Here is a 20,117-nt window from a genome sequence, read left to right as displayed (position 1 = left end):
TATTTATTTACTTATTTATTTTTGTATTCATTGTTTTTGTATCTTAATTTGTTAAATCCGATTACTTTTGTAATTCCCTGTTCTACAACCACTTTGCAGCAATTTGAAGTGCAAGGCCCTTTGTGGATTTATTCTATTTTGACTAAATTGTATTTGGAAGGTTGCAAAACACTCTAAGATTCCCAGGACCAGTTTTCTTTTTCCTGTGGGCATTGACCAGCATGACAAGTCTTTTAACTTCACAGTCACAGCCCTTTTTTCTCATTTCTGCTTTCCAAGTCCCTCAGCTGTAGGAATTACAATCCCTGTCTGTTTTAACATGCAAATCCTTCCCAATTTCTAGCTGTGCCTGTGCACCAGAGAGGATATAACACTGGTACACCCTCCTATTAGAAGGGAGGACCCTGGAGAATGACATATTACAGAGGAAAGAGCAGAAGCCAAGAATGCATTGATTTCTAGTACATGGATCCTGAGTCTAATCAAATTTTGGTAATATCAGTCCATGACCTTTTCTCTGATGAGTGAATTTTGTACATCTTAACCCCTTACTCCCTGATCAGTTTATGTATGTCTTTGCTCCCTGCAACATAATTATTGGGAAATTTCAAATCCTTCATTGGACATAACTGTATTTTGATCATTTTTCTTCATAATTTTATTTATTTTTGTCTTGACTGGGTCTTCGTTTCTGCTCAGGCTTTTCTCTAGTCGTGGCAAGTGGGGCTACCCTCTGGTCGCACTGCAAGGGCTTCTCTTGTTGTGGAGCACAGGCTCTAGGGTGCGTGAGCTTCAGGAGCTGTGGCTCCCTGGCTCTAGAGCACAAGTTCAATAGTTGTGGTGCATGGATTAGTTGCTCCACAGCATGTGGGATCTTCCCATATCAGGGATCACGCTCACGTCTCCTGCATTGGCAGGTGGATTTTTCACCACTTGACACCAGGGAAGCCTGATCATGGTTTCTTTTTTTTTTTTTTTTTTAACACAAGAATAAAAAAGTATATTGGCCTACTGCCTAGTCTACACATTTTAAAAGAGCTATTTGTACTGCATTTCTTGTTTCCTTCCTACTGACATGGCCAGTACTTTCAGGAAGATGTTAGGGTCATTATATTTCCTTTATAATTTACATTTCTCAATATGTCATTTTTGCATTTACATTTCTCAGTATGTCATTTAATAATGCTTTCTTCCAAACCCAGCCTCACCCTCACTACTTCCACCTCCACTTCCACCAAGTGAATGCACTAATGGCAATCTAATTACAAGGTATTATTTTCTATTATTATACAGACTAGAATAAAACTCTGTTTGCATTTAACCTCAGTACTTTATATCTTTTAAAAACTAGTCTTAATTAAATCTAAAAGCCCTCTGCAAGTTAAGCGAATGAGCTAGTTTTGTTCCATGTGAATACTTCCTCATTAAAATTGAAAAATTGAGGTGATAACATTTCATCAGTGATATTTATTTTTTTATAAAAACAAGTTAGGATTCTGCAGAAGTCGTGTCCCATTTAACATTGTGCCTGTCCGTTTAGAAAAATTCAAAATTGTGACTAATTATATTTGACATTTTGAAAAGTAATAAGCCATCTGAGACAGTGTAAGTTAAAATACTGCTGTTTCATATGCTTTATATTTCTGTGACTTTTCTTAAGACATTCTTACAGTTTCTTGCATTTAAAATAATTCCATTGTGGCAATAATGATAGCAAAGGAATAAAATTTGGTAGGTGCAAAATTATAAATAAAATTTTATATATAAAAACGCATATCTTTCATTTCACCTACATATTTACAATGATTGCATGTACGTCGTGTCCGAATCCTTGTGACCCCATGGACTGCAGCCCTCCAGGGTTGTCTGTCCGTGCGATTTTCCAGGCAAGAATACTGGATGTACTGGAGTGTGTTGCTTTGCCCTTCTCCAGGGGATCTTCCTGCCCCAAGGATTGAACCTACATCTCTTATGTCTCCTGCATTGGCAGGTGGGTGCTTGACCACTAGTGCCATCTGGGAAGCCCCATTTATGATGAATAGTTACATGCTAAAGGATTTAATTTCTCTCAAAATATAAAATGTGAGTCTAAGTTTTTATAAAATCAGAAATGTTTATACAAAATGGAATTTTTTTAGTAAACTGCTTAATCCTTTAAACAATGTTGACCTGAAACAGACAGACTGCCAGATATTTCTCCACAGAGATTGATTTGAGATCAATAGAGAATTACATTTCAGGGTCTGCAAGTCTGCTGAGCTGGGTGCAAGTCTCTCTCACAGCAAGGGAAGGAGCATACTTTTATAGAGGCGAAAAGGAAGTTGGGAGGACTTTCATAAACAGAGTCCATGGTTTTTCACTGGCTGTGTCCTTGCCAGGAAAGGAGTCCTTCTTCTACCTGTTGGGCTACATGTCATCACAGAGCGTACGAGCTGCTCCTGCTGGTGTGCATTCTATTTGATTGGGCTTTCTGTTTATTAATTTTTTACAGCAGATACAAAGGTAATCTTTGAGGGTAGATCCAATGTAACTTGCAACTTCTTGTTTTTATTACATACATCCTAGATTTTCTTATAATGTGGAAAGATTTTTGAAGAGACTAAAGATAGAATTTTCTTGTTCTCACTTGATGTCAAGCTTAGTCATTTCCCCAAGTTCAAATTATATCAGCAACTCCTACTTTTCAGACTTTCAGCAACATTTCCAAAATACAAAGATATACTATAAAATAAAGTGACAGAGAACACTAATAAGGCTCTATTTCTGGTGAAAGAAGGCTATTCTTGGGTGCTCAGACACTCAGTCATGTCAGATTCTTTGCAAAGTCTGTCATGTCGTCATGTAGTTGCTCATTTGAATCTGACTCTTTGTGACTAGATAGACTGTCCATGGAATTTTTCAGGCAAGAATACTGGAGTGGGTTGCCATTTCCCCCTCCAGGAGATCTTCCCACCCAGGGATCAAACTCTAGTCCACCTGACTGGCAGGTGGATTGTTTATGGCTGAGCTACTTGGGAAGCCCCAATATATTATTAATAGGGTTATTAATTTATTAACATAAATACTTTGTTTTCTAATGTTCAAAACATGGTAAAGAACAGTTGCTATGAATGTGAGAGGAAACTGAGGATAGCAGAGTGAATCTGAGAATGTTCCAGAGAAGTTGTGTTGCACTGTGTGAGCACCACCCACCACCATTTCTATCCTTCACCATGTGTGATCATTTCATAGCATTTTAGGGACCAAGTTGCCAAAGTATTTAGAAGCTTCCTGCTTTAAGCATAAGGACAAGCAACAGTGTGAGTAAGACCAGCACTGGGAAAAGAAATAAGTGAAAATTAAATTCCTGTTGTGATCTGTTTAATTATTAGCAGAGGATAAATATTCAATATCACAGTAATCCAAATCTATGCCCCAACCACTAGTTCTGAAGAAGCTGAATTTGAACAGTACTATGAAGACCTACAAGACCTTCTAGAACTAACACCCCAAAAAAGATGTGCTTTTCACTCTAGGGAACTGAAATGCAAAATAGGAGGTCAAGAGATGCGTGGAGTAAAAGGAAAATTTGGCCTTGGAGTACAGAGTGAAGCAAGACAAAGGCTAATAGAGTTTTGCCAACAGAACACATTGGTCATAGCAAACACCCTCTTCCAACAACACAAGAGAAGACTCTACACATGGACATCACCAGATGGTCAATACTGAAATCAGATTGATTATATTCTTTGCAGCCAAAGATGGAAAAGCTCTATACAGTCAGCAAAAACAAGACTGGGAGCTGATAGTAGCTCAGATCATGAACTCCTTATTGCCAAATTCAGACTTAAATTGAAGAAATTAGGGAAGACCACTAGCCATTCAGATATGACCTCAATCAAAGTGACAAATAGATTCAAGGGATTAGATCTGATAGAGTACCTGAAGAACTATGATCAGAGGGTCATAACATTGTACAGGAGGCAGTGATTAAGACCATCCTCAAGAAAAAGAAATGCAAAAAGTCAAAATGGTTGTCTGAGGAGGCCTTAACAAATAGCTGAGAAAAGAGAAGCAAAAGGCAAAGGAGAAAAGGAAGGATATACCCATTTGAATGCAGAGTTCCAAAGAATAATGAGGAGAGATAAGAAAGGCTTCCTCAGTGATCAATGAAAAGAAATAGAGGAAAACAATAGAATGGGAAAGACTAGAGATCTCTTCAAGAGAGTTAGAGATACCAAGGGAACATTTCATGCAAAGATGGGCTCGATAAAGGACAGAAATGGTATGGACCTAACAGAAGCAGAAGATATTAAGAAGATGTGGCAAAAATACACAGAAGAACTATACAAAAAAGATCTTCATGACCCAGATAATCATGATGGTGTGATCACTCCTCTAGAGCCAGACATCTGGAATGTGAAGTCAAATGGGCCTTAGAAAGCATCACTATGAACAAAGCTAATAGACGTGATGGAATTCCAGTGGAGCTATTTCAAATCCTGAAAGATGATGCTGTGAAAGTACTGCACTCAATATGCCAGCACATTTGGAAAACTCAGCAGTGACCACAGGACTGGAAAAGGTCAGTTTTCATTCCAATCCCAAAGAAAGGCAGTGCCAAACAGAGCTAAAACTTCCATACAATTGCACTCATTCCACACATTAGCAAAGTGATGCTCAAAATTCTCCAAGCCAGGCTTCAACAGTATGTGAACCAGGAACTTTCAGATGTTCAAGCTGGATATAGAAAAGGTAGAGGAACCAGAGATCAAATTTCCAACATCCATCGGATCATTGAAAAAATAAGAGAGTTCCAGAAAAACATGTACTTCTGCTTTATTGACTATGCCAAAGCCTTTGTCTTTGTGGATCACAATAAACTGTGGAAAATTCTGAAAGAGATGGGAATACCAGCCCATGTGACCTGCCTCCTGAGAAATCCGTATGCTGGTCAAGAAGCAAGAGTTAGAACTGTACATGGAACAACAGGCTGGTTCCAAATTGGGAAAGGAGTACGTCAAGGCTGTATATTGTCACCCTGCCTATTTAACTTACATGGAGAGTACTTCAGAAAACTAAGATCAAGGCATCTACTCCCATTACTTCATGGCAAACAGATGGGAAACACTGGAAACAGTGACAGACTTTATTATGGGGAGCTCCAAAACCACTGTAGATGGTGACTGCAGTCATGAAATTAAGAGATGCTTGCTCGTTGGAAGAAAAGTTATGACCAACCTAGAGAGCATATTAAAAAGCAGAGACATTACTTTGCCAGCAAAGGTCTGTCTAGTCAAAGCTATGGTTTTTCCTGTGGTCATGTATAGATGTGAGAGTTGGACTGTGAAGTAAACTGAGTGCCAAAGAATTGAAGCTTTTGAACTGTGGTGTTGGAGAAGACTCTTGAGAGTCCCTTGGACTGCAAGGAGATCCAACCAGTCCATCCTAAAGGAGATCAGTCCTGAGTATTCATTGAAAGGAGAAGACTCTTGAGAGTCCCTTGGACTGCAAGGAGATCCAACCAGTCCATCCTAAAGGAGATCAGTCCTGAGTATTTATTGAAAGGACTGATGCTGAAGCTGAAACTCCAATACTTTGGCCACCACATGCGAAGAGCTGAATCATTTGAAAAGACCCTGATGCTGGGAAAGATTGAGGGCAGGAGGAGAAGGAGATGACAGAGGATGAGATGGTTGGATGGCATCACCGACTCAATGGACATGAGTTTGAGCAAACTCTGGGAGTTGGTGATGGACAGGAGGCCTGGCGTGCTGCAGTCCATGGGGTCACTAAGAGTCAGACACAATGAAGTGACTGAACTGAAGTTAAATAGGGTGTTGCCTGGGAGCAGTGGAGGAGCCTCTCTTTTTTAGGAATTAATATTGCTAACTATGGCACTAAAGAGATAAGGAAAAAAACAAAGCCTTTCATTTCTCTCATTGCTGGAGATTAGTATGACTGAGGTTTTCTCACGTCAGCAGTGAAATATTTGCCCCAGTCAGATATGATTGTGAGGTTTCAAATCACAGGAAAGTAATAAGAGTGTAGAACAACAGTAAAAACAAAGCTAACACATACCAAACTGCCAGTTCAACTCTGAAGGATCTACTTCCAACTTTAGCTCATAATTCTCTCACCAAGTATCTCTAGCTAAATCAATTGTTATTTGTACGGTGCTTTGGGGATTTATAATTGCTCTAATGAACATTATCTCAGATACAGACCCTTGCAGAATCAATTTTATGATACCTCAGTATTAATTAGATCCCTCATTTCTTTAAAATTATAAATCTTTCAAGCTACTCTGATGCTTTCAAAAGGATATGGATATGTCCTAAATCAATGTCAAGATTTGCATTTTCTGAGGCCTAACCATATAACTCAACCTTGAACTGTCTACAAATCACTTCTAGGTATACATGGTCAAAGGAATTAGTATTATGGACAGATTGATCCCTAGTTTTGCAGTGTAGTAAAGCAACAAATTGATGCTTTCAAACTGTGGTGATGGAGAAGACTCTTGAGAGTCCCTTAGTCAGCAAGGAGATCAAACCAGTCAATTCTAAAGGAAATCAACCATGAATATTCATTAGAAAGACTGGTGCTGAAGCTTCAATACTTTGGCCACCTAATGCGAGGAGCCAACTCATGGGAAAAGACTCTGCTTCTGGGAAGGATTGAAGGCAGGAGAAGGGGATGACAGAGGATGAGATGGTTAGACGTCATCACAGACTCAATGGACTTGAGTTTGAGCAAACTCTAGGCGATAGTGAAGGAATGAAAGCCTGGCATGCTGCAGTCCATGGGTCCCAAAGAGTAGGACACAACTTAGTGACTGAACAACAAAAGCAGTAAAAGCATGTACTCTAATGAACAGCTCTTACATTTTCTCATCAGTTTCTTCATATAAGAAAACAGCCATCTGATTGGAGCTCCCAGCGCTCAATACTTTAGAGCATTTTATTAAGAAAAGGTTTTTGTTTAGTTTTCATCACAATTAGAAATTTTCATTCCAAAATTATACCAAAACCACATTCATAAACAGATGAGAGAATGGGGGAAGATGTTTGAAATTTTAAAGCTTTCTGGGAAGATGTAAATTCTGTTCTTATGCATTTAAAATGTGGCTAGTGTAACCAAGGAAATAAAATTTTAATTTTACTTCATTTTAAATAACTTAAATTTGGATAATTGTAAAACTGGATAATTTCAGAAGTGCTTGGGGAGAGCAGTAACTCCAAACACTGTTGATGAAAATGTAGTTTTGCATCCTTCTTGAAAACGATCCAGAGGGAACCTAGGTTAACTTTAGTGTATGCATAATCCATGTCCAAGTAACTCTCTTCCTCAGTGTGTATATGTATATACGTGTGTGTGTGTGTGTGTGTGTGTGTGTGTGTATCTGAATGTGCCTGTGTAAGGATCCAAAGTTATGTTTGGGGTGGCAAGATGTTGAAGACAATCTGAGGATCCATTCCTGGAACTGTGGATAGGTTATATGCTATTGACATGAAACAGACAGACAGCTATTTCTCCAGCCAATATGGGTTTATTCAGGAACAGCAGAGAACTGCAATTCAGGGTCCACAGCCATGGTGAGTCACCTTCTAGTCCGTACACAGCAAAGTAAGGAGAAATCTTCTATAGGGAGGAAAAGGAAGTTGGGAAGACTATGAACAAAGAATCTGTGGCTTTTCATGGGCTGAGTTCTTGGCAGGAAAGAAGAGTGTTTCTTATTCATGATGGGCTCTGTCATCACAGGGTAAGAGCGTGCCCTCTTGTGGTCCCCCGGCTGTATTTAATTGAGGTATCTGTTTATTAATTTTAGATATGTCATATGGATGCCTACATATCACACTGTGAAGCAGCACTTGGAAGCAAGAGAGTAGCTGTTCACATGGCAATACCTACATCTTAACAATGGTCTTTAAAAATATATCTAAAATCACCTACAGGGTCCAAGCCAGCATTATTGCAGTGATGATCTCCTTGTTCTCCTTCATTACAGGTTGGCCCCAAGAGTCTAGTCACATCCCACTGACAATATTGAACTTTACCTGAGCCCAGTGATCCTGGAAAACAGTGAATTTAATTCACCCACTCTTTTGTGTTCTAGGAAATGGTTAAAATGAGGAATCACCCCTTCCTTATACCTGTGATAAGGCCAAACACAGGTCCTCCAAATACCTTTTCTTTGCTTCATAAGAGTTTGGCTGAACTGCCTGTACACACTGCCCAATGTAGACAAAATATCCAACTTAACCAAACTTAAAGTAATCAAACACTATTTTATTGGATTAAAGAAGGTGGTTTTAAGTAGAACAAAAAAAAAAGCAGAGAAAAATTAAAATTAATGGGTTTCATTAAGCTCTTCTAAATACATCTAACTAAAATTGAGAAAGAGATGAATCTAAGGACTGGAAAGCATCTTCTTGCACATTAAGAGGTGTCCAATTCCTTGCTTTCCAAAAACTGAAGGTAGGAGACCTCTGGTTCTATCATGACGAAGTAGTTCCATTTCTTCTAGGCCCTCCCACTTAAACAAAGAAAACAAAATTCTGAAAATGATGTATCAAACAAGCATGAGAAGACTCTGAAAGGTGGAAAGATGGGCTGACCTGAGGAATCTGAAGACTGACACTGGTGAAAGCCCTGGTTTCCTCATGGTCTCTCCTGTATGGAAGACAGAGCACTGCCAATGCCTCCACCCTAGAGACCCCAACATGCCCAGGCCAAAAGTGCTCCAGGGAAAGAATTTTCTCCCTATCCAGAGGACTAGGAAATGGATGGCCTTGCAACAGAAAACATGTTTAGCAATACCTATTCATGGAAAACACGATCACAATCAAGATTTTAGACGAGAAATACAGGGAATTAATTTTCTACCCCCATTTCACACTTCTTACCCTATCCCTCCCACTCACTGGGAGAGTCTGAGCATTAAATTGCTCTTCCATCCTCTTACCTGGCAGATGCAGGCAGTGCTGAGTTTCCTCCCAATTTGGTATCAGTGGGGCAGGAGAAACAAAACTTGATATGGTGGTAGCAGGCAGGGCTACCAGTCACCAGTATGTTCCACCCCCTTTCTGGTGTCAGCAGGGTTCAAGTGGATCTGAATCTCCACCTCCACCTGGAGTTAATGAGGCTGAGCAAGGTGCTGCAAGTTAGAACTGATATGATCTCCACCTTCCACTACTCCTGGTGTCAGTGACAGCCAATGGAGACCTGGACTTCCACCCCTACCTGTCATTAACCTTCCTACTCACTCTGAGGCAACTAAGCAGTAAGAGTCTCCCCTTTGCTTACCTTTGCTTGATCACTGCAGGACTCAGCAAGGACCTGTTCTTATAACACACAACAACCAGTCCCCACCCTCAGGGAGCAACGAGAAGGACAAGTCAGTTTCCCATCTTCTCTAGGTAAGAGAAGAGCTGAATTTCCAAGCCACCCTCAGCTGCAAGCTAGCAGGAGTCAGTGAGCTGAGCATCCATGCCCATCCAGCTTTTATGCTGCACATTAAAATGGGACCACTTACTCTGAAAAGGTTTAAGGGATTTCAGTCCAAAAGTAATGGCCCAAAAATATAGGACCACTTGCTCAACAACAACAAAATTGAAAGGAATCTAGTCTTCTAATGTCCACAATATCCAGGAAGCCATGGGAAATAATCACTCTTCATACCAAGAACCAAGAAAATCACAACATGAATGATGAGAGAAGACAGTCAACAGAGTCTAACATCGGAACAAATCAGATGTTGAAATTATCTGACAAGGATTTTTATGCAACCATCATAAAAGCGTTTCAACAGACAATTAAGAAATCTCTGGAAACAAAGAAATTTAAGCAAAATCTAATCTACCTGTCAGCTGATAAATCATTAAAAGTACTTTTTGATGATAGATCATTTTATGATTTTTGGCACATAGATTATTAGATGATTTTTTGGATGGAGTTCAAATAATTAAATTGTACCTCTATAATAAGATTCCTTCCATTCCATCTATTTGTTTATGTGACCAGATTTTCTTGGAGCTTATACATTTAAAGCAAAAAAAAACAGGAGTAGAGTTTATGCTAAATCATTTTGCATTTATGCAATGAAAAATGTTTATTCTCAAATAATTAAACAAGTTAGGAGAAAACAATGCCTCCTACATCTTATTAGAAAGTTCAACTCTAGAAATATTTATTGCTTATGTTTAATAATCATTTATCAAACATTTTAATATACTAAATTTTTGATCAATAGTTTACCATCCAGTCTCATTACTTCATGGAAAATAGATGGAGAAAAAAATGGAACAGTGACAGACTTTATTTTTCTGGACTCCAAAATCACTGCAAGCAGTGACTGCTATCATGAAATTAAAAGATGCTTGCGACTTGGAAGAAAAGCTATGACAAACCCAGACAGTGTATTAAAAATCAGAGATATCACTTTGCCAACAAAGGTCTGTATAGTGAAAGCTATGGTTTTTCCAGTAGTCATGTACAGATGTGAGAGTTGGACCATAAAGAAGGCTGAATGCCAAAGAATTTATGTTTTCAGAACTATGGTGCTAGAGAAGAGTCTTGAGAGTCCCTTGGATGGCAAGGAGATCAAACCAGTCAATCCTCAAGGAAATCCACCCTGAATATTCATTGGAAGGACTGATGCTGAAACTGAACCTCTAATATTTTAGCCACATGAGCAAAAAGCTGATTCATTGGAAAAGACCCTGATGTTGGGAAATATTGAAGCTGTGAGGAGAAGGGGACAAGAGAGGATGAGATGGCATCATCGCCTCAATGGACATAAGTTTGGGCAAACTTCAGGAGACAATGAAGGACAGGGAAGCCTGGTGTACTGTAATCCATGGGGTTACATGTCCAACAAAGAGTTGGACATGACTGAGTGACTGAACAACAAAAACAATAATATCAATAGATACTGCAATGAAAATTTAATCCAAAATATCTTAACACATAGGCAAAGAGATCATTTCAGTGCATTTAACATATTATTATAAAGAAGTATTATAGAATAAAAAATAAACTATTTTCAAATATAAAATACATTGCTTAAGATAAAATTGTGTGAAAGAATGGAAACAGATACATGAGTATAAAGAAAAATAATGTAAAATTTCTAAATTGATAAAAATGAGATCTCTTTTCTTAAATGGATAAGGTTGCATATAAAATTTCTACATATTTAGATTTTAATGGACACATTTAAAAATGAGACAAAACAATTTTAAAGTTTTAAGATCCATAGTATTTTATAAATACTACTATAGTAACTCTTTAAACAACTTATGGAAAACTTTGGAAGTCAAGTTCAAAAAATACAAAGGAATGGATAACTTTTCAAAAATTTAAGAGAATGTGAGGATGTTTCATGAACACTAACCTTTACTTCTTAAGTAAAATGTAAAGGTTTGAAAACTATTGCCCAGACATACAGATGGCCACAGATGAAAAGATGCTCAACATCACTAATTATTAGAGAAATGCAAATGAAAACCACAATGGGATATCACCTCATACCTGTCAGAATGGCCATGATCAAGAAATCTACAAATAATAAATGCTGGAGAAGGTGTAGAGAAAAGGGAACCATTCTATACTGTGGGTGGGAATGTAAATTGGTGTAGCCGCTATATAGAACAATACATTGGCTCCTTAAAAAACTAGAAGATAGGGCTACCATATGATCCATCAATCTCAGTCCTGAGCATTTATCCAGAGAACACCATAATTTGAAAAGATGCATGCATCTGAATGTTCATTGCAGCACTATTTAAAATAGCCAGAACAGGGAATAAGCCTAATTGTCCACTGACAGATTAATGGGAAAAGAACACATGGTACATATGTATAGTGGACTATTAGTCATAAAAGGAGAATTAAGTAATGCCATTTACAGCAACATGAATGGAGCTAGAGATTGTCATTCTGAGTGAAGTAAATCAGGCACAGAGAGACAAATATTATATGATTTTGCTTACATGTGGAATCTAAAAAATTGGTTCAAATGAACTTATTTCCAAACAAGAATATAATCTCAGATATAGAAAGCAATCTTATGGTTGCCAAGGGGAAAAGTGGGGAGGTATAAATTGGGAGACTGGGATTTACTGTATATTAAATGTGCTTCCCAGATAGCACTAGTGGTAAAGAACTGCCTGCCAATGCAAGAGACATAAGACATATGGTTTCAATCCCTGGGTCAGGAAGATACCCTGGAGGAGTGCATGGTAACCAACACAAGTATTCTTGGCTGGAGAATCCTATGGACAGAGGAGTCTGGCGGGCTACAGTCCATGGGGTAGCAAAGAGCCAGACATGACTGAAGCAACTTGGCACATGCACATATATTAAATCGCCAACTAATAAGGACCTACAATACAGCCAGGAAACTCTACTCAGTACTCTGCAGTGAGCTATAAGAGAAAAAAAAATCTAAAAAAAAACAGTAGATACATGTATACGTATAACTAAGTAAATTTGCTGTACGGCAGAAACTAACAAACATTGTAAATCAATTCTCCAATAAAAAATTAATTTAATATTTTCCCATAGGAAATGGCAAATGATGGAAATATCTTGGGTAAACCTACTTCATGAAAGAAAAGAAGGGAAAAAGGAAGAGAGGAAGGAAGAAAATAATTGCAAATCATTCCCTTAGTGCTAAGCTGATGTCAAGCACTATTCTAGGATATTATATAATCATCTGCATAAGTCTATTAGGCTTCCCAGGTGGTGCTAATGGTGAAGAACCTGCCTGCCAATGCAGAAGACACAAGAGATATGGGTTGGATTCCTGGATTGGGAAGATCCCCTGGAAGAGGAAGATGACAACCCACTCCAGTATTCTTGCCTGAAAAAGTACATGGACAGAAGAGACTGGCAGGCTATAGTCCATGGGGTCACAAAGAGTTGAACATGACTGAGCACTTACAGTTTTCATTCCGATCCCAAAGAAAGACAATGCCAAAGAATGCTCAAACTACCGCACAATTGCACTCATCTCACACGCTAGTAAAGTAATGCTCAAAATTCTCCAAGCCTTCAGCAATATGTGAACCGTGAACTTCCTGATGTTCAAGCTGGTTTTAGAAAAGGCAGAGAAACCAGAGATCAAATTGCCAACATCCTATGGATCATCAAAAATGCAAGAGAGCTCCAGAAAAACATCTATTTCTGCTTTATTGACTATGCCAAAGCCTTTGACTGTGTGGATCACAATAAACTGTGGAAAATTCTGAAAGAGATGGGAATACCAGACCACCTGGTCTGCCTCTTGAGAAATTTGTATGCAGGTCAGGAAGCAACAGTTAGAACTGGACATGGAACAACAGACTGGTTCCAAATAGGAAAAGGAGTACATCAAGGCTGTATATTGTCACCCTGCTTATTTAACTTATATGCAGACTACATCATGAGAAATGCTGGACTGGAAGAAGCACAAGCTGGAATCAAGATTGCCGGGAGAAATATCAATAAGCTCAGATATGCAGATGACACCACCCGTATGGCAGAAAGTGAAGAGGAACTCAAAAGCCTCTTGATGAAAGTGAAAGTGGAGAGTGAAAAAGTTGGCTTAAAGCTCAACATTCAGAAAACAAAGATCATGGCATCTGGTCCCATCACTTCATGGGAAATAGATGGGGAAACAGTGTCAGACTTTATTTTTCTGGGCTCCAAAATCACTACAGATGGTGACGGCAGCCATGAATTTAAAAGACACTTACTCCTTGGAAGAAAATTTATGACCAACCTAGACAGCATATTGAAAAGCAGAGACATTACTTTGCCAACAAAGGTCTGTCTAGTCAAGGCTATAGTTTTTTTCCTGTGGTCATGTATGGATGTGAGAGTTGGACTCTGAAGACGGCTGAGCACCAAAGAATTGATGCTTTTGAACTGTGGTGTTGAAGAAGACTCTTGAGAGTCCCTTGGACTGCAAGGAGATCCAACCAGTCCATTCTGAAGGAGATCAGCCCTGGGATTTCTTTGGAAGGAATGATGCTAAAGCTGAAACTCCAGTACTCTGGCCACCTCATGCGAAGAGTTGACTCATTGGAAAAGACTCTGATGCTGGGAGGGATTGGGGTCAGGAGGAGAAGGGGACGACAGAGGATGAGATGGCTGGATGGCATCACTGACTCGATGGGCATTGAGTCTGAGTGAACTCTGGGAGTTGGTGGTGGACAGGGAGGCCTGGCGTGCTGTGATTCATGGGGTCGCAAAGAGTCGGACACGACTGAACTACTGAACTGAGCACTTACACAAGCCTATAGATAGGCTGCATTATAACCATTATTTTGAATATTAGAAACCTGTGGCCAGAGTTAATTTGTATAACTACTAAGTAGTAGACCTGCTTTCAAACCTTGGTTATATGACTCTAAAATCTATGCTCTTATCACTGTTTTATGCACAGGAGATTCAAAAACAAGAAAATAGAGATAATATACTCATGGGGAATACATAATAATAAATGATCTTAGTAAATTATTTTAGGTAATGCTAGGTGCTAGACAGAAAAATGAAGTAGGATAAAGTGTTAGAGAATCAGTGACTGGTAGGTGTGATTTTTGATGGTGGGTCCGGAAAAGAATGGAGTGAAAGAGCAAGGCTTGTGAAGATCTCCAGAAGAGATAGTAATTACAAACACTTGTACTGCTTTTAAAAACTTTAAAACAGTGCAGGAAAAAGAAATTTTATCATAGATGTTCCCTGTGGAGCTTCTATACTGGGAATCTCTCACCTCCATTGCAAGCCCTTAAGCTTCTGCTTGTGAAACAATCCAATGGTATCTTGAACACTTGCTGAACTCAGGAGACTTCATCTTATTATGTTTGCATATCAGCGACATAGAAACTTATTTTAATACATCTCATTTTTCTAGGAGGAAAAAAAAAGGCAGAAAGAAGAGAAACAGTTTCAATAATCATTTAGAAAAGTAACATAAACCTCAAATCTTAATTCAGAATCTCCATTTTTGTATTATTTTAATCATTTTACTGTTGCTCTCCCATGGACAGAGAAGACTGTCAGGCTGCAGTCCATGAAGTTGCAAGCATCAGACATGACTTGGTGACTAAACCATGACAATCATTTTATAATTAAATTATATGAATATGAGATGTGAAAAATATATGAAGGATTAAATAAGTGTACTATGAGTCTGTTTTTTGTACCAGTGTGTTGTTTATTTCGTTTGGATGTTGTTGTTGTTTTTCCTGAGTTTCTATAGTATTAAGCTGTTTCTTAAAGACTGATTTGTAAGTTATGTATGTTTCATAAGTTTGTGAGTTTTGAACTCACACTATATTCTGATAATATAATCATTAGTATTGTTCATAAGAAAAACAAGAAAGACAAGCCAAAAACATTTATAGATATAATTTTAATTTCTGTGAGTATCAGTGTAGTTCAGTTCAGTTACTCAGTCGTGTCCGACTCTGCGACCCCATGAATCGCAGCATTCCAGGGCTCCCTGTTCATCACCAACTCCCGGAGTTCGCTGAGACTCACATCCATCGAGTCAGTGATGCCATCCAGCCATCTCATCCTCTGTCGTCCCCTTCTCCTCCTGACCCCAATCACTCCCAGCATCAGTCTTTTCCAATGAGTCAACTCTTCACATGAGGTGGCCAAAGTACTGGAGTTTCAGCTTCAGCGTCATTCCTTCCAAAGAAATCCCAGGGCTGATCTCCTTCAGAATGGACTGGTTGGATCTCCCTGCAGTCCAAGGGACTCTCAAGAGTCTTCTTCAACACCACAGTTCAAAAGCATCAATTCTTCAGCGCTCAGCTTTCTTCACAGTCCAACTCTCACATTCATACATGACCACTGGAAAAACTATAGCCTTGACTAGACGGACCTTTGTTGGCAAAGTAATGTCTCTGCTTTTGAATATGCTATCTAGGTTGGTCATAACTTTTCTTCCAAGGAGTAAGCATCTTTTAATTTCATGGCTGCAGTCACCATCTGTGAGTATACTGTACAATTAATAAAATTTGTTGCTCAGTCACTGAGTGGTGTCCAATTCTGTGACTTCATGGACTGCAGCACACCAGGCTCCTCTGTCCTCCACTATCACCCAGAGTTTGCTCAAATTCATGTCCATTGAGTCAGTGATACTATCTAACCATCTCATCCTCTGCCAGCCCCTTCTTTTGCCTTCAATGTTTCCCCACATCAGGGTCTTTTCCAGTGAGTTGTTTCTTCGCATCTGGTGGGCAAAGTACTGGAGCTTCAGCTTCAGCAACAGTCCTTCCAATGAATATTTAGGGATAAAACAGCTACAGAAAATTCATCCTTATTGGTTGTTACTGAAATATAAACAATAACACAGCTTAACCTATAGTTGACTTTATATTTACTCTAAAGGCTAAAATGAGTGAGATATGAAATATGAATATTGAAGGCTTTCCGAAAAGTAAAATTCACAGTTGCAAAAGTACTTGCGTTTGATACATTTTCTTAGATGCCTTCCCAAATTTGTCTAAAAACATTAAAAACAACAAGAGAATTAGCAGCTGATATCAATCTAAGAACTCATCACTTGTTAATTTATTTAATACCCACATATGCTTAGTTTCACCACATAGGTTTGACAGAAATGAATAGAGAGTCAATTTTCTCTACCCAAGTAGTGAGTTTCTCAAGGGACAGTGACTATGTCATTGTTTTCAAAGATCTGGGCTCTTCCAATGCAAAAAAAATCCAAGCTTTCTCAAGGAGAGAATAGAAGCACATGATTAAACTGAAAGAGGGATTGTCACTTTTGAGAAGAAACTTGTCTGAGATTAGAAAGGACAAGGGTATAGTTTCCCAAGTGCCAACACCTGGGAACTGTTTAATGCTTTCCAATCAATGAGGCAAAGTCCATAAGTAAAGTCTGCTTGTACACCTAGGATGGACAGGCTATTAACTTCAGCAACCTTAGCACCACCGCCCCCAACCACCATTTCTCAGAGTTCCACGTGGCTGAGCACGTTTTCCCTTGTGAGTAATTTTAGAATTCTTTTTGTGGGAGTAGCCAATCAATATTTCTTTTCAGCGAGTTTTAGGATTTTTAAATCACCATTCTTCAGATGTTACATCTCTTCATTTAATCTTATTTTTTCCTTTCATCTCTTTAGTTTTAAATGCTTCTTTTAAACATGTATCCTTGGGCCAGTTTGAGTGTCTTGAACTCTCAATGTGAGATAATTATTAATTTATGTCATCTATTGATTCACATCAGATGCTGTCTTTCATTTAGGATACCCTTTGTTGAAGAATTTTGATTTTTCTTTCTTTCATGAATTATAAAGTTATCAAAGTAGTAGTCTACTCGGGTGTTTAGATTACTACTTTGAAAAATGCCTTAAGAGTTACAAAGGTAACACAGATTCAATTCTTGAGTTTGTAAAACATGTAATTTTTCGTAAAGTTTGTAAAAAGCATCAAAGAAGTTGATGAATATAGTTATCTGAGATACTGGATTATAATCAGTCTTGAATTTACTTGTTTAAAATGCTGTCTCTAAAAAGATCTTGATTTTTCTTCTTCGAGGATACTTATCCAAATTTGTGCTGATAAATGGGATTCCCCTTGTGGCTCAGTGGTAAAGAGTCTGCCTGAGACACAGGTGACGTGGGTTTGATCCTTGGGTTGGAAAGATTCCCTGGAAGAGGACATGGCAACCCACTCGAGCATTCTTGCCTGGGGAATCCCATGGGCAGAGGAGCTTTACTCACAGTGGTCCATGGAATCATAGAGTCAAATACTACTGAAGTGACTGAGCATGCATACATGGTGATAAATGGGTTAGCAGAGGAGACTTGTTATGAAGGAGGCATGACAGATATCTGCATTGACAGGTAAGTAAGTGTTAGTCGCTCAGTTGTGCCTGACTCTTTGTGACCCCATGGACTGCAGCCCACCAGGCTCCTGTGTCCCTGAGATTTTCCAGGCAAGGATACTGGAGTGAGTTGCCATTTCCTTCACCAGGGGATCTTCCCAACCCAGGGATCAAACCCGGGTCTCCTGCACTGCAGGCAGATTCTTTATCGACTGAGCTACAAGGGAAGCACTGACAGGTAAGCAGTGCAAATATGATAGCAAAATAGCCGAGAAATTTGAGTCATTGGGATTTATTTCCCAGTGTATCATTCTTAAAATATATCCAAAATTTGTGTTCAGGGTAAAATAAGATAAAGTATAAGGGAAAAAACAAACCCACAAAGCAGGTTCACAGTTTTCTTGACATATAATTATCCAGATCTCCATATTAAAAAATGACAAACTTGGACATAATGCTCTTAAGAAATCGGCTAAAATCACCCACAGTTAAGTACACCAAATATTATCTCAGAGTCCCATCTCTTCTCATACAATCTCTTGCTGCTCATAGAATGTACTCCTCTGCCTCTTTCACATTTGCCTCCGCGTAGATGACAGTATACAAATGTTCTATACTGATTCCTGAATTTATTTTATAACTTTCACATGTAAACTACTACTGTCCAAGGATTTTTAAAAAAGCAAAAGAAACTCTGTTCCTATCTTCCAGGCATTTAGTTATAATTGTTGAAAATGCACCGAAGTATTACCAAAGTTGGAATTAGGAATATATGGGATAGTCTGAATTGATGGTCTTCCAAAGATGCCAAGACCTGGACCCCATGACTGTGTTCATTTATATGGCAAAGGGGACTTTGTATATGTGAATAATTAAGAGTTTTGACATGTGGAAATTATACCGAATTATCTAAAGGGGTCCAGTAATATAATCACAGGCTTGCTGATAGTACTAGAGAAGAGAAGGCAGCAATGTTGTTGACTGGGGCAGAAACTGGAGTGATTTGTTTTGAATATGGAGAAAGGGGTCACTAGACAAGGAGTATAGGTGGCCACTAGAAATTTTAAAAAGTAAGGAAACATACTCTTTTATCAGAGCCCCCAGAAGCATACAGTCTTGACAAATCCTTAACTTTAGTGAAAATAATTTCAGATTTCTGACCTCCTTGACTGTGAGAGAATACCTTTTGCTGCTTTAAGCTACATTTGTGGTAATTTGCTACAGCAACAATACAAAACGAATACAATATATTACAACAGTTTCCAAAGCAAAATGTCCTTTGACAATGGTGAAAGGAGAGTTTGGTTCATTTGAGAAGATAAGAAAACAAATTAGAGGATACAGAGAATTCTGGCTAACTTGGGAAATAGAACATGTGCATTTATCTTCTGGTTTCTTAAACCTAACTAAAATGATAGTAAAAGAACTACAAGAAGAATTAGTGTAAACTCAAAAGGACAAAATGAATGAGAAAGCAGATAGCAGATCAGAAATATAATTTGGAAAATGGAAAGCCAAAATGTGTGCTAACTGCTTTAGCAACCTGAGAAAGATAAAATGCATGACATTCCATTGTGAGCCACAGATCTGTAAGTGTCTGGAAATGCCCTCTCCTCTTAAAGAACCAGGAAACCTAACAAAATGTAGCACAGAACTATCTTCAGATATTACACAACAGGCAGCACAGGATGAGAGCAGTTCTGTCCTGGAGACAATGCTGCTTTTAGGTCCCTGCACAGTATAAATAGTATAGAAGTACCTTTGAAGTTCACCACTCCAATGTTTGCCTGGGTATTGTGTCCTCATTAGACAGTAAAAAGTTTGAGGGATTTTTGTCCTTGTTCATCCTCGTAAGTCTAAGACTATATAAAGTAGGTAGTCAGTGCATTTTTCCAATTTTTTCTTGTAAGTAAAATATGCATAATATAAAACTTGCCACCCCTATAATCATTTTTAAGTGTACAGTACAATGGCATCAATGGAGTAGAAAATGGCAACTCACTGCACTATTCTTGCCTGGAAAATTCCAGGGACAGAGGAACTTGGCAGGCTACAGTCCATGGGGTTGCAAAGAGTCAGACACGACTGAGTAACTGATATCAGTGGCATTAAATACACTCATAATGTTGTACCACCATTCCTGTCATTCATCTCCAGAATTTCTTATACCTTGTATAACAGAAACTTTAGACCCCTTAGACAATAACTACCACTTACTGCTTTCTCACATCCCCCAGTAACCACAATTCCACCTTCTGTGTCTATAATTTTGACTACTTCAAGTACTTCA

At 38.6% G+C, this 20,117-nt stretch overlaps 1 long non-coding RNA gene across 1 annotated transcript; it reads right to left on the bottom strand.

Moving 5' to 3' along the window:
* Nucleotides 1–8,265: 8,265 nt before the first annotated feature.
* On the bottom strand, nt 8,266–9,486 carry LOC129636114 (uncharacterized). The gene is made up of 3 exons (XR_008706656.1): nt 8,948–9,486; nt 8,601–8,655; nt 8,266–8,518 (listed from the first exon to the last, which is right to left on the bottom strand). It is a non-coding gene; the product is annotated as an uncharacterized LOC129636114 (long non-coding RNA).
* Nucleotides 9,487–20,117: the final 10,631 nt, after the last annotated feature.

The sequence above is a fragment of the Bubalus kerabau genome, chromosome 21 (assembly GCF_029407905.1).
Source record: "Bubalus kerabau isolate K-KA32 ecotype Philippines breed swamp buffalo chromosome 21, PCC_UOA_SB_1v2, whole genome shotgun sequence".
In the NCBI taxonomy this organism is placed as follows: domain Eukaryota; kingdom Metazoa; phylum Chordata; class Mammalia; order Artiodactyla; family Bovidae; genus Bubalus; species Bubalus kerabau.
This window is presented reverse-complemented; position numbering and strand designations above follow the sequence as displayed.